We start from the raw sequence: 17,959 nt of genomic DNA, 5'->3' as shown, positions 1-17,959 counted from the left end.
TTAAACATTGTAAAAAAACAGTTTGAATATTAACACTGCACTGTGCTGCTTACATACAGGTAAATAAATAAAAAAATAAAAAAACCTAAATAATGATTAAATTAAAATGTATTGCACCTAAAAGTGAAATAAAAACTGTAGCCTACTTAAAGATTATTATGAAAATGTATTGTACTTAAAAGTTAAATAAAAACTGTACGTACTTGTCACATTGTAATAAGCTGATTTGGTGCTAAAAAAAATTCACTTTTAACTGTTAGATGGTCTGGCTATCAGACCAGAGCTCAGGGATGGCTATTACTACAGATCCCAAAGATCACCTCTGAATTGGGTAGATCTGCTTTTAGTTTTTCTGCCCCTCACATTTGGAATGAATTACAATGTACTATTAACCTGGATGACCTGATGCCTTTACGACATTTTAGACGTCTGCTTAAGGATCATTTTATTACTGATTGTGTTTGTTTCCTGTGATTGTTTTTGCTTTCCTTTTAATTGCTTATAATTTATTTAGCTTGTTTTACTGTATATTGCACTTCTGGCTGTATTTCTCTTTTTTTCTGTGTGACCTACACAGGTCGTTGCTGTAAATGAGAACTTGTTCTCAGTCAACTTACCTGTATAAATAAATAAATAAAACTTAAAATATTAAGTTCTGTAAATAAAAAGTACTGTAATTAATACAAGAAATGAACACATGCTGTGTATTCATATTTAACCTTTTTACACGTACATTTAAAATATTCTGGCTGACCCCTGTGAGTTCTTCAAGGCGACGGTTATTTAGAACTGATCACTTTATTGTTTCCATGGTGACACCGCATTGCTTGTCACATGACACACCGCAGCCACAATAGCGCTGAATGACTGATGATCTGCTTTTATTTTCTTTTTTATTCAAAAACTCCACAAAATTGTTAGCTATATCATGAAATATCTGATATTCCGATGCGCAAGTGTTTTGTTGTTTAAACACCTTTAGTTTACCATTAGTCAACTAGCATTAGTTGAGCTATATGCGCAATGGGCGGCGTCATGTTTGTTTGTGCCGCAGATGCAGTTCAGAGAATCGGATCTGTTGGATTTACAACACGTGAATTCATCCACTTCTCCCGAAATACATGAAAGTGGCCGGTGAACTGGGAGAAGAATAGAGTAAACTTTAAAGTTACTTACACAACAATGTGTATCTGATATGAATAAAACGTGTTGTCTAATTATAATGGAAAGGATTATTATTGCCGCTTCCATAGACAGCATTTTGTATTTTACAAACTCTGAATGTATTGTTTTTTTAGTACTGATGTGAATTTAAATGTCTGAAACCTAAAATAAGTATTATGTGGTTGAAAACACTGAATAGTGATATATGACAGCGCTGAGCGCGTCCGTCTCTGGCTCTGGCTCGCACACAACCCTGCTGTTTGACTATGAAATCTAACTCTGCCTTTAAAAATGTTCTTTTGTTATTTCCAGACTACCTGAAAGTTCTGGAATCTGTTGTAAGTCTCTAAAGATAGTTGGTAAGATAGTTGAAGAAGTTGGGAAGGTATTGCATGAAGATCACGTCACACGCTTTGCATTGATTCTATTGATCGTGGCCGCTGTCCAGTGACGATATACTTTATTTATGTATGTCTACCAGTTTTGAACCTCTCACAAGGATACTCTATCCTTGTCTCAATATAATTGGCTCGCACATATAGGCTAAAGTAACTTTTGCCACAATGGTTTTACGCGAATGTCCCCTCAAGTGTAACAAGTTGCTGTTGGTTTGAAATCAATAGGCATCATTTTGTTTGCTCAAGGCCTTTTTTGTCCTTAATTGATGTACTTCAAATACATGGACCTGGGGTGTGAGCAGAGGAGGAAAGCAAAGTGTTTGTCATTGAAGGCAGCATTTTATATGCTGCTCAATTTCTCAAACTATTTAATACATTCCTTCTTTTCCTTGGTTACACATAATCCTTAAGACTGTGTGCAGAATGTATTGCTTTTACCATTTGAAAATATAGAAATGTTGTTTGTCAACGATTTAGGACGTTTAGTGGAGAGGTGAGCTAAATTAATTTTTAATAATTTAGTTTTTTGTGTCTTAATGTTCTTTCCAGGTTTGATGCACCACTTCTTTGGAGTTTAAGGAGGTGTGCTCACAGGACACATTCATGCACATGTGTTGGGCTGTGGCATCATGTTTCCTTTTTTCAGCATCTGGCATCATGAGCATTACATGTTTTAAAGTCAATGGCAGACTTGGCAGTATTAAATTAAAAGACCAATCAGATTAAACTGGAGTTGAGACAAGAATCATATGTGTTGGGGAGCTTATTAAAAACCAATTGGCCGTGGAATGTCTGAGAAGTGACATACTATAAACTGGTGATTGGTCGGTGTCTGACGGTGCAGTGTGAATTGGCCTTAAGATCGTGCTTATGACAAATGACTTCATAGCTTGATGTGATTTTTGATGTGTCCGCAGCTAACAGGTCCAGCTGTGAGAATATTTGATCATTGTTGCTAAGCTTGAAGTTTGGTTCTTTTCTTTTTTTTTTTTTTCTTTTTTGCTCCACAAGTCATTGTTAAATTGAATCAGTTTTTATTCAACTGCAGATCATTTATCATGGAAGAATACCTAGAATGAAAGTTTGTTTAAAGTATTCTTGTTCTTAGGAAGTTTGAGTTAAGATTGGGTCATGACATGTATCAGCTCTGTTCAGTGTCAAATTGAACCCTGGGATTTACAAGAAACTGTTTGAGGTTTGAGTTCCTTAAGATACACATGTCTGAGAGAATGCATGTATTATGGCTGGGTTGATAATATATATTCATCTTTCTGATGAACCAATATCGATTCTTAACTTCCAAGTCAATATTTGAATCTGTTCTGTTTTTCTGAAAATAAACATAATCTGTAGTGTGCATATTCCAACCAATAATCACATTAAGCTATGTACATTGTTATTTTTCATTTAAACAAAGTCTAATTTTCCAAATTCTAAATAAATACAGTTATTACGCTCTTTGTCTTGCATGTGATAAGGGCATCTCTTTCTCTTTACTACTAGTTATAGCACAAAATGAGCATGCATGAGCATCAAGGTATGCTGAAAGAGACAGTACAACATATTAAAACCTATTATGTCTATTGTTATCGCTTAATTAGTGTTTTCACCAGTCATTAAATGTCATGTAACCTGTCATGTAAATGTCATGTACCCGGGATATACAAAAGAAGAAAGAAACTAGTAATTAAACTGCAGCTATAACATCATTTGCACACTTTTCCCGTCTGTGATCATTGATAGTGGTTTAATTTCATATGGCTTTTTTTTTCTCCACGTTTTCTGAGCATATTGACTCTTCCTGAATGAAATGCCTCTAATAGACTGCAACTCTGTCGTAACCTTTCCGAGGAATATAACACTCAGGAAGCAAACTAGGACACCGATGTCATTTAGATTAAGGCTGAGCCCAAGAATGTTGTTATTGCATTCAATGGGTGACAAGGGACCCAATTACCAGACAAGACTGATGACTCCAGGGTCTGCCTTTTGAAATTGTTTCACATGTACGTGAGACGGATGGAGAGCTTTTGACTGGGATAAATATGGGGGTCAAAAATGGGAGGACGCAGTAGAGAAATTGTCCAATTTGATCAAATGTGAGCCACTTTGTGGCATGCCTTGATCATAGAATTTTAAATGGTATTGGATGAAATGATTGAGTGCTTGGCCCTACAAGTAAGGCGTGTGCGTGTGTGTGTGCGTGCGTGTGTGTGTGTGTGTGGGAATGCGCATGCATCGCGTCTGAACACGTTGTTGTCTTTGGAGCTCCATCGATTTGATTTATAATTCTTGATTTTTCTCTTTAAACTCACTTACAACGAACATTTTCTACTTTTCCTCATCTCATAGTTACAATGCGGACTGTTGAGCAGACGCGTCTCAAGCCTATTAGTGATCCAACATCGGATACTCTTATAGGTTACTCCTGTGGATCACGGCTGAACGCGTCTTCTCCACACTCACTTACAAACAAACATTTTTTTCACCTATCGTGCGTCTACTCTACACCCGTACCACTAAAAAGATGGATTATATCCAAGACTTCAGTCATAAATTAGTATTAATATTGATAGCATCACTGGTAGTGTCGTTGCTAACTTACTGTCCATCTGTTAAAATGGCGAATATATCAGATGTAAGTAGTCTACCTTTTGGTGCAGGTGAGGACACATTTGAGCTGCACGCACTGCAGTCTGAGCTGGAAGCTGTTGAGAAACAGATCCACGACCTTTTAGTGAGACAAGCCAAGCTGATAGACCGGCGTTTAGCTCTTGAAACATCATGCGCCGATGCACACAAATCAGTGATTAACGTTACTAACCCGCTGCCTCCGACCTCGTCTACTCCGTGCGTTTCTCAGCATCGGTCCCGCGCGCCGAGGTCGCGATCAGCCATGGTGTGACAGAGGGCTCTGTCACGATCGCGACAACACTGTATTCACACATGTATATGAACCACTGTTCAACCGTTCACATGTTTATCCTACCCTTGGGTGCACACTAGGGTCAGGTTAACGCTACAGTTTCATACATAACGCATTCATGTCCACTCCATTACGACATCCTATCCTATAGCCCTTAATAAACACACACAAACACCAGATAAGTTCAGCAATACATATTTATTGTACTTATCTGCACGTTATTTCGTCATTAGTTATGTTGCGTCTTTGTCCATGTTACCGGAAGCAAATGGCAAACCCCGGTGACGATCCAGAAGGGTGGATATCAGTAAATTCCCGCGTTGCGCATGCGCGATCGCTCTGGTAACTGGACTGTCGTAAATGTTGTTTGTTTAGGGTTGAGTTAATACATGTATGATAAGGAATGATGTTTATATACATATATATAGTATTTTATATATATATATATATTTAGGTGATGAATGTTACACAATGTGAATGTGTATATTTGATTTTCTGACACTAATGTTTTGTATATAAATATGTATGTAACGCTATAATACTTACCTCTGTAAGAATGTGGATGAGTCCATGTGGGTGGAGCTTCTGGTTTAAAAGCCAGCCTTGTTTGATTGTTCAAGGGGTTTTTGTAGTTTGGAGTCTTACTTTGACAAAGTGTAGTTGTGTGTACTTACCTTTCTGTAGAAGGACGTAACAGCCAAGGGCTGTCTGGATATTTTTACTCCAGTTTCCCCATCTTTTCATTTATTATTTTGTATATATTTTTTTTTTCTTTAATAAAACAACTTGCACCAGAAGTACTATTGCGGCTTTGCCATTATTTTCTTGTGGGGGACCATTTTTCTATCACGCCTCATCACAAGTGGTGTCAGAAGAGGGATTGGCCAGCCGCAAGACAGTGAGTATGGGGAGGCGGACCAGGAAGGGTCTGCGATCACAGCACAAGTTTGTCGAGGAGGAGGAGGAGGAGGAAGAAGAAGAGTTGGAGATGGCCGAGGCGAAAGGGAGTTCGTCACAACAACCGTCATCCTCGAACGTGATGGTGAGCATGATGCGAGAATTCCTGACAGCACAGCAAAAGAGAGAAGAGGGTCTACTCTTTGAACTGCGTGGCCTGAGGGATTCACTGCAGCATCAGAGAACGTTCACTCCGGCTCCAACACGCCACCACGAAGCCTGGATGGTTCCGCGGAAGACGCGAGTCAGGTCTAGACCAAGACTCTCTCCGACCCTCGCGGTTTTCGAGATATCCACCCAAAACAAGAAACAGAACGCGATGCTGTGATCATCGGCGATTCCATCGTTCAGGACGTACACGCTACGTTAGGTAAAAGTAAGGTGCACAGTCACTGCTTTCCTGGTGCTCGCGTTTCTGAAATCGCTGCTTGCGTTTCTCGAGATTCTGAACTATCGGAACTGTGGTCCTGCACGCGGGAGTGAACGACATCAGGCTGCGCCAGACGGAGGTTCTGAAGAAAGACTTCAGGAATCTGATCGATACGGTACGCAGCACATCGCCTGAAACAACGATCATTGTGTCAGGACCACTTCCCATGTACCGACTAGGACATGAAAAGTTTAGTAGGTTATTCGCGCTAAATGAATGGTTAATGTCATGGTGTAATGAGCAGAAACTGCTCTTTGTAAATAATTGGAATCTGTTTTGGGAGCGTCCTAGGCTTTTCCGCACTGATGGCTTACACCCAAGCAGATTCAGAGCGGATCTTCTGTCGGATAATATCTCCAAAATGTTAAATACCTTTTGACTAGTAACCAAAAGTCCAAATCATAGTCTCTGCTGCACCAATTTAATTGATATGAATACTAGTGTAGAACATTGCATAGAAACTGTGTCTATTCCTCGTTTAGTGAGATCAAATAATAAATCTACTGCAGGATCTAGGAAAAATCTAATTGTTATTAAAACAGAAAATGTTGCTATTAGTAAACAAAAACAATTTCTAAAACTAGGTCTTCTAAACATTAGATCACTCACACCTAAGGCAGTTATTGTAAATGAAATAGTCACAGATAATAGCTTCGATGTACTTTGCCTTACTGAAACCTGGCTTAAACCAAATGATTATTTCGGTCTAAATGAGTCTACTCCATCAGGATTCTCCTATAAACATGAGCCCCGTCTGATTGGTCGTGGCGGCGGTGTTGCAACAATCTATAGAGATATTCTCAATGTTACTCAGAAAACGGGTTATAAGTTTATTTCGTTTGAAGTACTAGTACTAAATGTTACGCTCTCAGATGTAAGAAAAACATCCCTATTATCTCTAGCATTGGCTACTGTATATAGACCGCCTGGGCCTTACGCTGATTTCCTAAAAGAGTTTGCAGATTTTCTCTCAGACCTATTAGTCAATGTCGATAAAGCATTAATTGTTGGAGATTTTAACATACACGTAGATAATCCAAATGATGCGTTAGGGGCTGCGTTTACAGATTATTAAACTCCTTTGGGGTCAAGCAGAACGTTACCGGACCAACTCATCGTTTTAATCATACACTCGATTTAATTATATCACATGGAACCGATCCAACCGATATAGATATCATTCCACAAAGTGATGATGTCACTGACCATTACATGGTAACTTGCATATTACGTACTCCTGAACAATCCTTCCATCCACCATAGATCATTTTTCAAATTGCTTATCTGATCTGTCTCAGCTGCTCAGTGAACCCAAACAAACAGATGAACTAGAGGAATTAACTAGCACTATGAGTACCATTCTCTCTGGAAAATTGGATATTGTTGCACCTATTAGATTAAAAAAGGTCAGAGAGAAAAGTAAAGCACCATGGTACAACAATACTACGCATGTTCTAAAGAGAAAACCCGTAATTTAGAGCGTAAATGGAAACAAACTAATTTAGAGGTCTTTAGAATCGCATGGAAAGACAGTATGTCACGTTATAAAAAGGCCCTAAAAGCAGCCAGGGCTGAGCACCTCTGCAAACTAATAGAAAACAACCAAAACAATCCTAGGTTTTTATTTAACACCGTGGCTAGACTAACAAATAAACAGACGTCACCTGAACAAAATATCCCGTTACAGTTTAGTAGTAATGATTTCATGAACTTCTTCACTGAGAAAATAGAAAGCATCAGAATCACAATTGTAAACGTTCAATCCTCAATCGCGCCTTATAATTCAGCCTCAATTATCACCCCGCAAGAACAATTACAGTGCTTTACTATAGAACAAAAAGAGTTAAATAAACGTATCACCTCATCTAAAACAACAACATGTTTATTAGACCCTATACCAACTAAACTACTGAAAGAAGTGTTATCTGTAGTGGAAGAGCCTCTCCTCAATATTATTAACTCATCTTGAACTTTAGGTCATGTTCCAAGAGCATTTAACCCTCTGGGGTCTGAGCTGTTTTCTGGGCCCTGGAGGTGTTCTGACATGCTCTGACATTTGTGCTTATTTCTGTTACTTGTGACATTTCCATGGCTAAAGTCTAATTACACTGTATTCAGCACAAACTCTGCTACAATAATATATCAGCAGCATGTGTGTAAAAGTTTGTTGTTTTGAGATAATGACATTTATGCGTGGTTTGTGAAAATACAAAAAAAATTCTCACTGAAATAAGGTCATGAAACCCATACTGATTATTTCTTCACAAGACTTTTGAAAATTGTATGACGTAGAATATTTGCTCTAAAACTATGTGAAAATCACCCTGACTGCTCATTCAGATTGATTTAAAATTTTTACGACATGTTTTGTGTGAAAAAGCTCATTAATATGTAAGTTTTTCACACCTGAGAAAGACAAAGACCCTCCCCTAACGGCCCTATTAGGAGCTATCAGGCCCTATCATTCTGAGCAACCTTGCACAAAGAATGAGGAGATTTAAAAAATAATGGCTTTTAGATTTTTTGGATTTATTTACAACACAACATAATCCAAAGATACACAACAAATGACAAAAAAGCACTCATTGAAAACAATTATCCAAAGACAGAGACCTTTGTGCCATTCCTAAAAACATTGTACATACCTTTCATTTCCAAGGTGTTTGATTTTCACTTAACCATGTTCATGTACAGAGACTCATGTGAATGTTGAAGTCAGCATGAGTGGCATCTGGGCCCTGAAAGAAAAAAAAGGGAACATACTGATATCAAGAGAAAGGCCTGCACGATTTTGGGAATAAATTTTAGATTTTTCTGGTTAAAATTGCTTTTTAAAATTCACAGAATACACACACACACACACACACACACACACACACACACACATAAATGTTTCCAACAATATATCATATAATGAACACCAGGTTTGTTGTGCCTTGTAGGCATAGGCTATGCGCAGTGCTGCATAAAATAATAATAACAATAACCTATAGCAGCCTATAAATCTTCCAAAATATTTCAGTAACAACTAAGCTAGAGAAAAATATATTGATTATCATGTTACTTCAAATGTTTCCATTCGTTATGATGATATGAAATGAGATAATAGTAAAAACATGAAGCCGTTTGGTGCTTTTCAAACGCGATCGCGATCCAAAATATGATACATTCAAACGCGATCGCGCTCAAATATAAAACATTATGGTTACCATATACATATCTACATTTGAGCAGATATCCACAAACACAGTAACAGTAAACACGGGTCTAAATATTATAATATTCACCATATATCTAGCAACAGTTCAACTGCAATGTGAAATGTATGCAACAATAACAAACTAATATGTAAGAATTTCTTACCTTACATCTTTCTTGTCTTCAAATCGCGTTCTTCTTCTTTTGAGGTAGCCTAAATCCAATGTAAGCTCACGGCGTTTTTTTTCAAACTCGACGAAAAGCAGAGACTTTTGAAGTGTTTTGGTGTTTTGTTTCTGAGGTAACGAGCGTGTTCGCGTTCCATGTGGATATTTGCATGTGAATGTCTTTTGCGCGAGTGGGCGTGTTCAAATTAAAAATAATTAGGAAGCGTTTGAGAAGCTGGACATCTTGTTGGTTTTATACAAATTACTTAAACTGGTTCAGATCATACTTATCTGACCACTACCATTTTGTCTATTTAAATGGAGAAAAATCTATCATAACTTCAGTAAATTATGGAGTGCCGCAATGATCTGTGTTAGGCCCTCTGTTATTCTCAATATATATGTTGCCACTTGGAAATATTATAAGGAAACATGGAATTAGTTTCCATTGTTAAGCTGATGACACTCAAATCTATATTTCATCATGGCCAGATGAAAGCGCTAAATTATCCAAACTGACAGAGTGTGTTAAAGATATAAAAGATTGGATGACGTGCAATTTTCTTTTATTAAATCCAGACAAGACAGAGGTACTAATCATCGGTTCAAAAAACCGCCCACAAAACCTTTCACAATACAACTTTAACATAGTAGGATGTCCTGTTACTTTATCATCTACAGTAAAAGACCTGGGTGTTATATTAGACTGCAACCTGTCTTTTGATAATCATATTTCATATGTTACAAGAACAGCCTTTTTCCACCTTAGAAACATTGCTAAGCTACGTAATATGCTATCAGTTTCTGATGCAGAAAAGTTAGTTCATGCATTCATGACCTCGAGACTAGATTACTGTAATGCTTTATTAGCTGGTTGTCCTGCATCCTCAATAAACAAGCTACAGTTAGTCCAAAATGCCGCCGCTAGAGTTCTTACTAGATCAAGAAAATATGATCATATAACACCAATTTTATCATCACTACATTGGCTACCTATAAAGTCCCGTATTAACTACAAGGTATTGCTACTGACTTATAAAACCCTAAATGGCTTAGCTCCAGTCTATTTAACGGATCTTCTATCGCCCTATAATCCATCGCGCTCTTTAAGATCACTAAATTCGAGGCTTTTGGTCATACCTAGGATATCTAGGTCCACCAAAGGAGGGAGAGCATTTTCACATTTAGCTCCAAAACTCTGGAATAGCCTTCCTGATACTGTTCGTTGCTCAGCCTCGCTCTCCCAGTTTAAAACTAGATTAAAGACGCATCTCTTCAGCCAGGCATTCATATAATACTTTTAATCTTACAGTTAAATCCGACCTCTAGTTTATAGACGCCAGAGGAGAACTGGCCCCCGACTGAGCCTGGGTTCTCCCAAGGTTTTTTTTTTTCTCCATTAGGTCACCTGATGGAGTTTTTCGGTTCCTTGCCACTGTTGCCTTTGGCTTGCTCAGTTGGGGATATTTGGGGATATTTAATTTAATTTAATTAATCAATCAACAATACTATTGATCAGCATTACCAAACGTGGACGTTTTCCACTAGAAACAAATATTGATGTATTAGTTTAATTTAATACTGTGAAGCTGCTTTGATACAACCTGTGTTGTGAAAAGCGCTATATAATTAAACTTGACTTGACTTGACTTGACTTGACTTTTTTATTATATAGGTGTTAGTAATTAAATATTAGTTCACCCAAACATTAACATGCTGTTATCATTTACTCATGTCTCATGGCATTCCATGTTGTGTGTGACTTTCTCAGAGCACAAAAGGACATATTTAGCAGACTGTTCATGCTTTTCCATTTGTTAAAAGCATCCAGATTACTGGCTGTCAAGCTCCATAAAGGACCAAAATGCACCATAAAAGTTCATGTAACTTTATTCCCAGTCATCTGAAGCCATACTGTAGATTTTTGTTTGGAAGAGACTGAAATTAAAGCTGTTATTTACTGATAATCTTCAGTTCAGTTGCAGTACTAAAATCTCATTCACATTTTCATATACAAATATGCACAGCATATATCACACCATTGATGTCAAATGGTATTGGCTCTTGCGTGTCATATGACCGATCATGACATGGCAAGTTTGAATATGTGGAAGTGCAAAGAGAAATGAGAGCTAAAGTATGGTGGAGGGGAAGATGTTCAGTGAATAACTACATGAAAAACTTAATTTGTGTAAATCAAATAGAATTATTTTATTCCTGCAGAGATCAAGTTTTTAAATGGATGATTGTAATGCATATTTAATGTTTGTGTTATGTTGCTGCACATGCTGTCTACGAAACAAATTGTCTTTAGGGACAATGAAGTAAAAGTAAAAAATAAAGGCGTTTTCTTCTTCTGAAAGTTGTATTACTTTAGAAAACTTCAGAATGATTCACATGAACTTCTTTTATGGTGCTTTTTCTTCTTTTTGGAGCTTGACAGCCCCTGTTTTTATTCAAAATTCTGCAGTCAAGTGTATCAAAAGCTTAGTTTTTACCATCAACATCAATCGGCAATCAGGCCCTCAGGTAATAAACACAGAAAACTTCTCAAGCCGTTCCACAAAGCAGCATGTTTCCCTTTCTTTTGTTTCCAGTAAACCTGTTCGTCCCATTGACGTCACCGTTCTTTAGAATCTTTTGTACAGTTCTTTGCAGTGAAACAAATCTCAACTCTGTCCCAAGGCGCTTGCTCTATGTGGATGTTCTGAATGGCTTTGTCTCTGATCTTTCCCAGCCAATTACACAGATGCTGCATCCTCTCACCAGGGTCCTGGCACCAGCCTCGCTCCCCGTCCTGATCATGCTTGCTGATTGGTTTGTCTGTGATTCGGTAGCGTTGTGTACTCCCTGCACTTCAACTCTGTGCTGTTGTAATCATATATGGTGATGAAAGACTGAGATGTGTACTGGCTGGATGGAAGGGGAGGTGGAGGGTCTTACGAACATGCCAGGTTGGTGCCGCAGCATCTGTCCTGCTGTTGGCTGTCTGTGTTTGGCAGTGGTGTGGTCCCTCATTCCTGACATCGGGCCCTTCCCACTGCAGCAGCTCGACGGGTTTTAGTGGTATCCTCGACTGCCCCTCACTCAGCCTGCGAGGGCAGAAATCCAAGTGATTTATTGGAGGGTTCATTGTCTGATGGATGCACTCTGTGAAGACAGTATTGGCTAATGAGTCTTTTAAAATGAGCTGACCCTCACAAGAGATGAAGAAAGAGATGTGTGTTAGGTTTTGTGTTATTTTGAGACCCTCAACTTCAAAAGATGGCACGATAAATAAAGGAATTGTCTTGTTTGGCTCAGTCTCCATTTGGCATCACACCAACGCCGTTGTTCAAGTGAAAGCGTGGACATCGATGCACTTTAATATTATTATTTTAGTTATGGAGATAAAAGCTGTGCGCTTTCTGTTGTCCTTTATGATTGCTGCTTGTCAGATTGTGTGATTCATTTTAAAGGTCCCGTTCTTCGTGATCCCATGTTTCAAACTTTAGTTAGTGTGTAATGTTGTTGTTAGAGTATAAATAATATCTGTAAAATTATAAAGCTCAAAGTTCAATGCCAAGCGAGATATTTTATTTAACAGAAGACGCCTACAGTGAACGGTTGATTTGGACTACATCCCTCTACTTCCTTCTTTAATGACGTCACTAGAACCGTTTCTTGACTAACCTCCGCCCACAGGAATACACAAAAAAGGAATACACGTTTGTCACCATGTCGTCGAGACGCTGTTACTTTCATCCCGAGTCAAATCACCTTTGTTTTGACCCGCCCTGATCGAGTTCACAGCCATAGATGAGAATGTCTCCTCGTTGTAGGTGTTGTGTGGCTGGATGTATTAATCCACATAGCTCTCTCTATTTACTCCCGAAATCTGAGGCAGCCAAGACGAGGTGGAATTATTTTGTTTTTAAAGAAAATGCTCCCTCAACTCGACCGAAATTCGTTTATGTACTTGCGCACTTCTTATAACTTAATGTGTTTACTCAGCTCTTACGGTGATTTTTTGAAGTAAAACTGACGCTTCATCTTTTGTGTGATGTACAAAAAACTTTATTAAACTCATCAGTATGTTTGATCATCATTCGGACCTGGTCCGAAACAGCAGACTTGTAGGCTATTAATGATGGATAGGCTACATACAAGCAGATGACAAATACGTTATAACCGTAATTAAACTACTAAACTATACCTGTTCCATCTACAGCACTCAGACTCTGTAGGCATTATTGTCCGACTCGAAATGAACACTGTTACTGAGAGTTTCTGATATTATCATCATTTCCGTGAGATGAAATTGTCCTGAGAGACTGAGCGCGAGTTCGTGAGGCTCCTCCCCCTGTGCCGTGCAGCAGCAGCTCATTTGCATTTAAAGGGCACACACTAAAACAGCGCGTTTTTCTGAGACCCAAAAAATGACAATTTATACATTCTGTAAAAAATTATATGTTGGGTATTTTGAGCTAAAACTTCACATACACACTCTGGGGACATCAGAGTCTAATTTTACATCTTGTGAAAAGGGGCATAATACGGGACCTTTAAGATGTACTGAATCAGTTTTTGTGCAAGTGAGATGTAAATGCATTCTCACATTTAGGGCCCTATCATACACCCGGCATAAGTTTTTTGCTAGTTTCAGCCCGACGCAGTTATCATTTTCACGTCCTGCGCCATGCTGTTTAATAGCAAATGCATTTGCACCCATCTGTTTTCCGATGGGCTGGTCTGAAAACGAGGAGTGTTCAGGCGCATTGATGCACTGAAATAGACTGCACCATTGACCAAATCAAACTTGGTCTAAAGTCAATGGCGCAGTATTTAATTTTTTTTGTTATTTAAAGAGCACGTTAGTAATATGCACCTGTAGGCAGGTCCACAACTCGCATACACTTGTAGATGGTCTGCTTGCGCACTTTAACCTTGCGCACGAGCAGATCTGTTTCCTCGCTAGAGAAGTGTTCAGTTTTTCCGCTTGCAAATTCCGCCATGTTAATGGTGAATCCGCCAATGCACAAGCGCAACTGGCTTTTAAAGGGAATGGGAGATGAGCCTCTGATTGGTTTATTGCACGTTACGCCCAAAACACATCCATTACTCATTAAGAGAATAGGGACAACCCTAGGGATGACCATTCGCCGGGTGCGCCAACCATTTTTTCCATTGTTAAATTCGAACTCATTAAGGCGTGTTCGAATTTAACGACGGGAAAAATGGTAGGCGCACCCGGCGCATGGTCTAAAAGGGTTGTCCCTATTCTCTTAATGTGCACTTTAGACCATGCGCTTAGATCGATAAAATAGGGCCCTTAGTCTAGAACAGGGGTGTCCGAACTCAGTCCTGGAGGGCCACTGTGCTGCAGAGTTTAGCTCTAGCCTGCCTCAACACACCTTCCTGGAAGTTTCTAGAATGCCTAAGACCTTGATTATCTGGTTCAGGTGTGCTTAATTGGGGTTGGAGCTAAACTCTGCAGGACAGTGGCCCTCCAGGAGCAGGATTGGACATCCCTGGTCTAGAACTGCAATAACTAGAGATGCACCGATGTATCGGCCAACAATCGGTATCGGCCGATAAAAGCAATTATTTTCACTATCGGCCACCATTTTTTATTAATGGCGTTTTGACGCTCTTAAAGGTGACAGATATCTCTGTAGCTCATCAGTTCAAGTAGCAGCGTGGAGCGCAATTCTGTTCTTCCACTTTAATACAAATTAGTCCTATATCTAGAAAAACATGCATGAATATCAGAAGGTAAGTTGAAACATACAGTGCAACTTACCAAAATCCGTATATCATGTCGTCAAGTCAAGTCATCTTCATTTATATAGCGCTTTTAACAATGTAGATTGTTTCAAAGCAGCTTTACAGAGATAAACGTATAATTTAAAGCAGCACTAGGTAACTTTTCAACCTTCATAATATATTTCCAAGACTCTTGTGATGGTACATCGACTTACAATAGGTTGAATGACATGTCTGCCATAGCCTGACGGGGTCTGTATCGTTTTTAATCGTACTTTTAAACTTCGGGGTTCGGGTAGAAACCCCCGCGCACAAAAAGAACTACAAAATTCGACTGCTTTACGGCATAGGCTACCTCACTTCCCCCAACACGTCCTCACATGCTGTTGGACTTGTAAGTATATTGCTTATATTGTATATCACTCGGACAAGCTTTCACTCGTTGGTGTGATCTAAAAAGCACCTGGCGTTCTTGTTGATGGATTAGTAACTTAGACATCTTCGGAGGCTAGCTCGATGTTCGATGTCCGACGATTTGAAACGTGTTGTGTTTATTCTCCAATCGAACTCGTGTAACTGTCTGTCACACGTTTTACCGTCCACAACATTACTTGATAGACAAAAATAGGACAAGAATGAGCATCAAACAGAAACAATCCGCTCACGGAATGTTCGAGGCGCACATACAATACAGACTGCCGAAAGTTAAACAGGGCGCGCGCAGCTCTTAAAGGGGACACACCTTATTTCCACTTGTTACAGCTTCCATCCGACTGAACAGGGACCGGTATACAGGGGGGAGGGTATCAGGCCGTGAGTGAAGAGACTGCTCTGCGTGAGTGGTATTTACGACAAAAACGTTAAATACAAGTAGTCCACAGCGACTCTAGGGGTCGTTGTTTGACCAAAACGGAATTCCTTCCTAGTGTGGCTTTAAGGTAACAGAGATTGTTTTGGCTTTATAGCGGTTCTTTAATAAAGTTATTTTCCAGCTAAAGTTAGTTTTGATTGATTCGCTTCCGTCGCAACGATCATTTGTTATTAAATTAGGGGCCGCTAAGACGACACCATTCTCTCTACACAAACTTTAAACACGAACCTGTGAGAAACGCTGATGGCATTCACATGCGCATTAAGAATTGGTTCTATAGTTATGTGCGTTTGAATATATGTGCGCAGGTTTGTAATTCCCTACAGACCAAGCCTAAACAAAGTACTTGTGTTTCCTTATCATTTTTGATACAGAATTTTATTTTATTTTATCAATTCGGGGTAGGTACGCGAATTGAGTTTTCCAGGCGACGCTTTATCTGTAGAGTGGTAAAGGGATCCTCCATAGGGAGAGACTAGTTGGCACTTCAGCACTGCGTTGACATCGGGTTCAGGCGAAAGTCCTTCGTCAGATCTGGATACGGCCTGGATGCGGCAGGCTGCGGGAAAACCTCGGGATAAACAAAGACACTAAAATTAGCGTAGATGCCATTCTTCTTATGATGTAACGAGTACATCAGGATTTATGGGAAGTGTTCCCGGTTCCAGCTGACCTAATCTATGCAGCCTAACATTGAATTATAGAAGTCTATAATGTATTATGTGAATGCTAGGTCAAAGAGATGTGTCTTTAATCTAGCTTTGAACTGACAGAGTGTGTCTGCTTCCCGGACAATGGTAGGAAGACTGTTCCAAAGTTTTGGTGCTAAATAGGAAAAGGATCTACCGCCAGCAGTCGATTTTGATATTCTAGGTATTATCAACTGGCCGGAATTTTGAGATCGCAAAAGAGGTGAAGGACTATAATGTGTTAAGAGCTCACTTAAGTACTGTGGAGCTAAACCATTTAGTGCTCTGTAAGTAATCACCAATATTTTAAAATTGATGTGATGTTTAATAGGAAGCCAATGCAGTTTTGACAGAACTGGGCTAATATGGTCATACTTCCTGGTTCTGGTAAGAACTCGAGCTGCTGCGTTTTGAACTAGCTGTAGTTTGTTTATTAAGCGTGCAGGGAAACCACCCAGTAGAGCATTACAATAATCTAGCCTTGAGGTCGTGAACGCATGAACTAATTGTTCCGCATTTGTCAATGAGAGCATATGGCGTAATTTAGATATATTTTTAAGATGGAAAAATGCGGTTTTACAGATACTAGACACGTGACTTTCAAATGAAAGATTGGTATCAAAGAGCACACCCAGGTTCCTAACCGACGACGAAGACTTAACAGTGCAGCCATCAAGTGTTAGACAGTATTCTAGATTATTACGTGAGGAAGTTTTTTGTCCAATAATTAGAATCTGTTTTTTTTTCAGAATTTAGAAGTAGGAAATTACGAGTCATCCAATTTTTTATATCAGCTATGCATTCCGTTAATTTTGTGAATTGGTAAGTTCCATTAGGTTTTGAAGAAATATAGAACTGAGTATCGTTGGCATAACAGTGAAAGCTAATTCCACGTTTCCTAATGATATCTCCTAATGGTAGCATATACAGAGTGAACAGCAGCGGTCCTAGTACTGAGCCTTGAGGTACGCCATACTGAACTTGTGATCGATAAGACATCTCTTAATTTACTGCTACAAACTGATAACGGTCAGATAAGTATGATTTAAACCATGTTAATGCAATTCCACTAATGCCAACATAATTTTCTAGTCTATTTAAAAGAATGTTGTGGTCAATGGTGTCAAATGCAACACTAAGATCGAGTAACACTAATAGAGAGATACAACCACGATCGGATGATAAGAGCAAATCATTTGTGACTCTAATGAGGGCAGTCTCAGTACTATGGTACGGTCTAAACCCGGACTGGAAATCCTCACAGATATCATTTCTTTCAATAAAGGAACACAGTTGTGAAGATACTGCTTTTTGTAATATCTTTGACAGAAAAGGTAGATTCGAGATCGGCCTGTAATTGACTAATTCTGTAGGATCAAGTTTCTTTTTTTTAAACAGCGGTTTAATCATAGCC

General features: G+C 39.0%; 1 protein-coding gene across 1 annotated transcript in view; it reads left to right on the top strand.

Moving 5' to 3' along the window:
• Nucleotides 1-17,959, top strand: part of nrxn3b (neurexin 3b) — a gene marked incomplete at its 5' end in the record, with an annotated part of 546,227 nt that overhangs the window by 119,570 nt on the left and 408,698 nt on the right. The gene's annotated exons all lie outside the window — the stretch shown is intronic.

The sequence above is a fragment of the Scardinius erythrophthalmus genome (assembly GCF_964197995.2).
Source record: "Scardinius erythrophthalmus genome assembly, chromosome: 11".
Taxonomy (NCBI): domain Eukaryota; kingdom Metazoa; phylum Chordata; class Actinopteri; order Cypriniformes; family Leuciscidae; genus Scardinius; species Scardinius erythrophthalmus.
The sequence above is the reverse complement of the archived record's forward strand: the minus strand, read 5'-3'. Positions and strand labels throughout refer to the sequence as shown.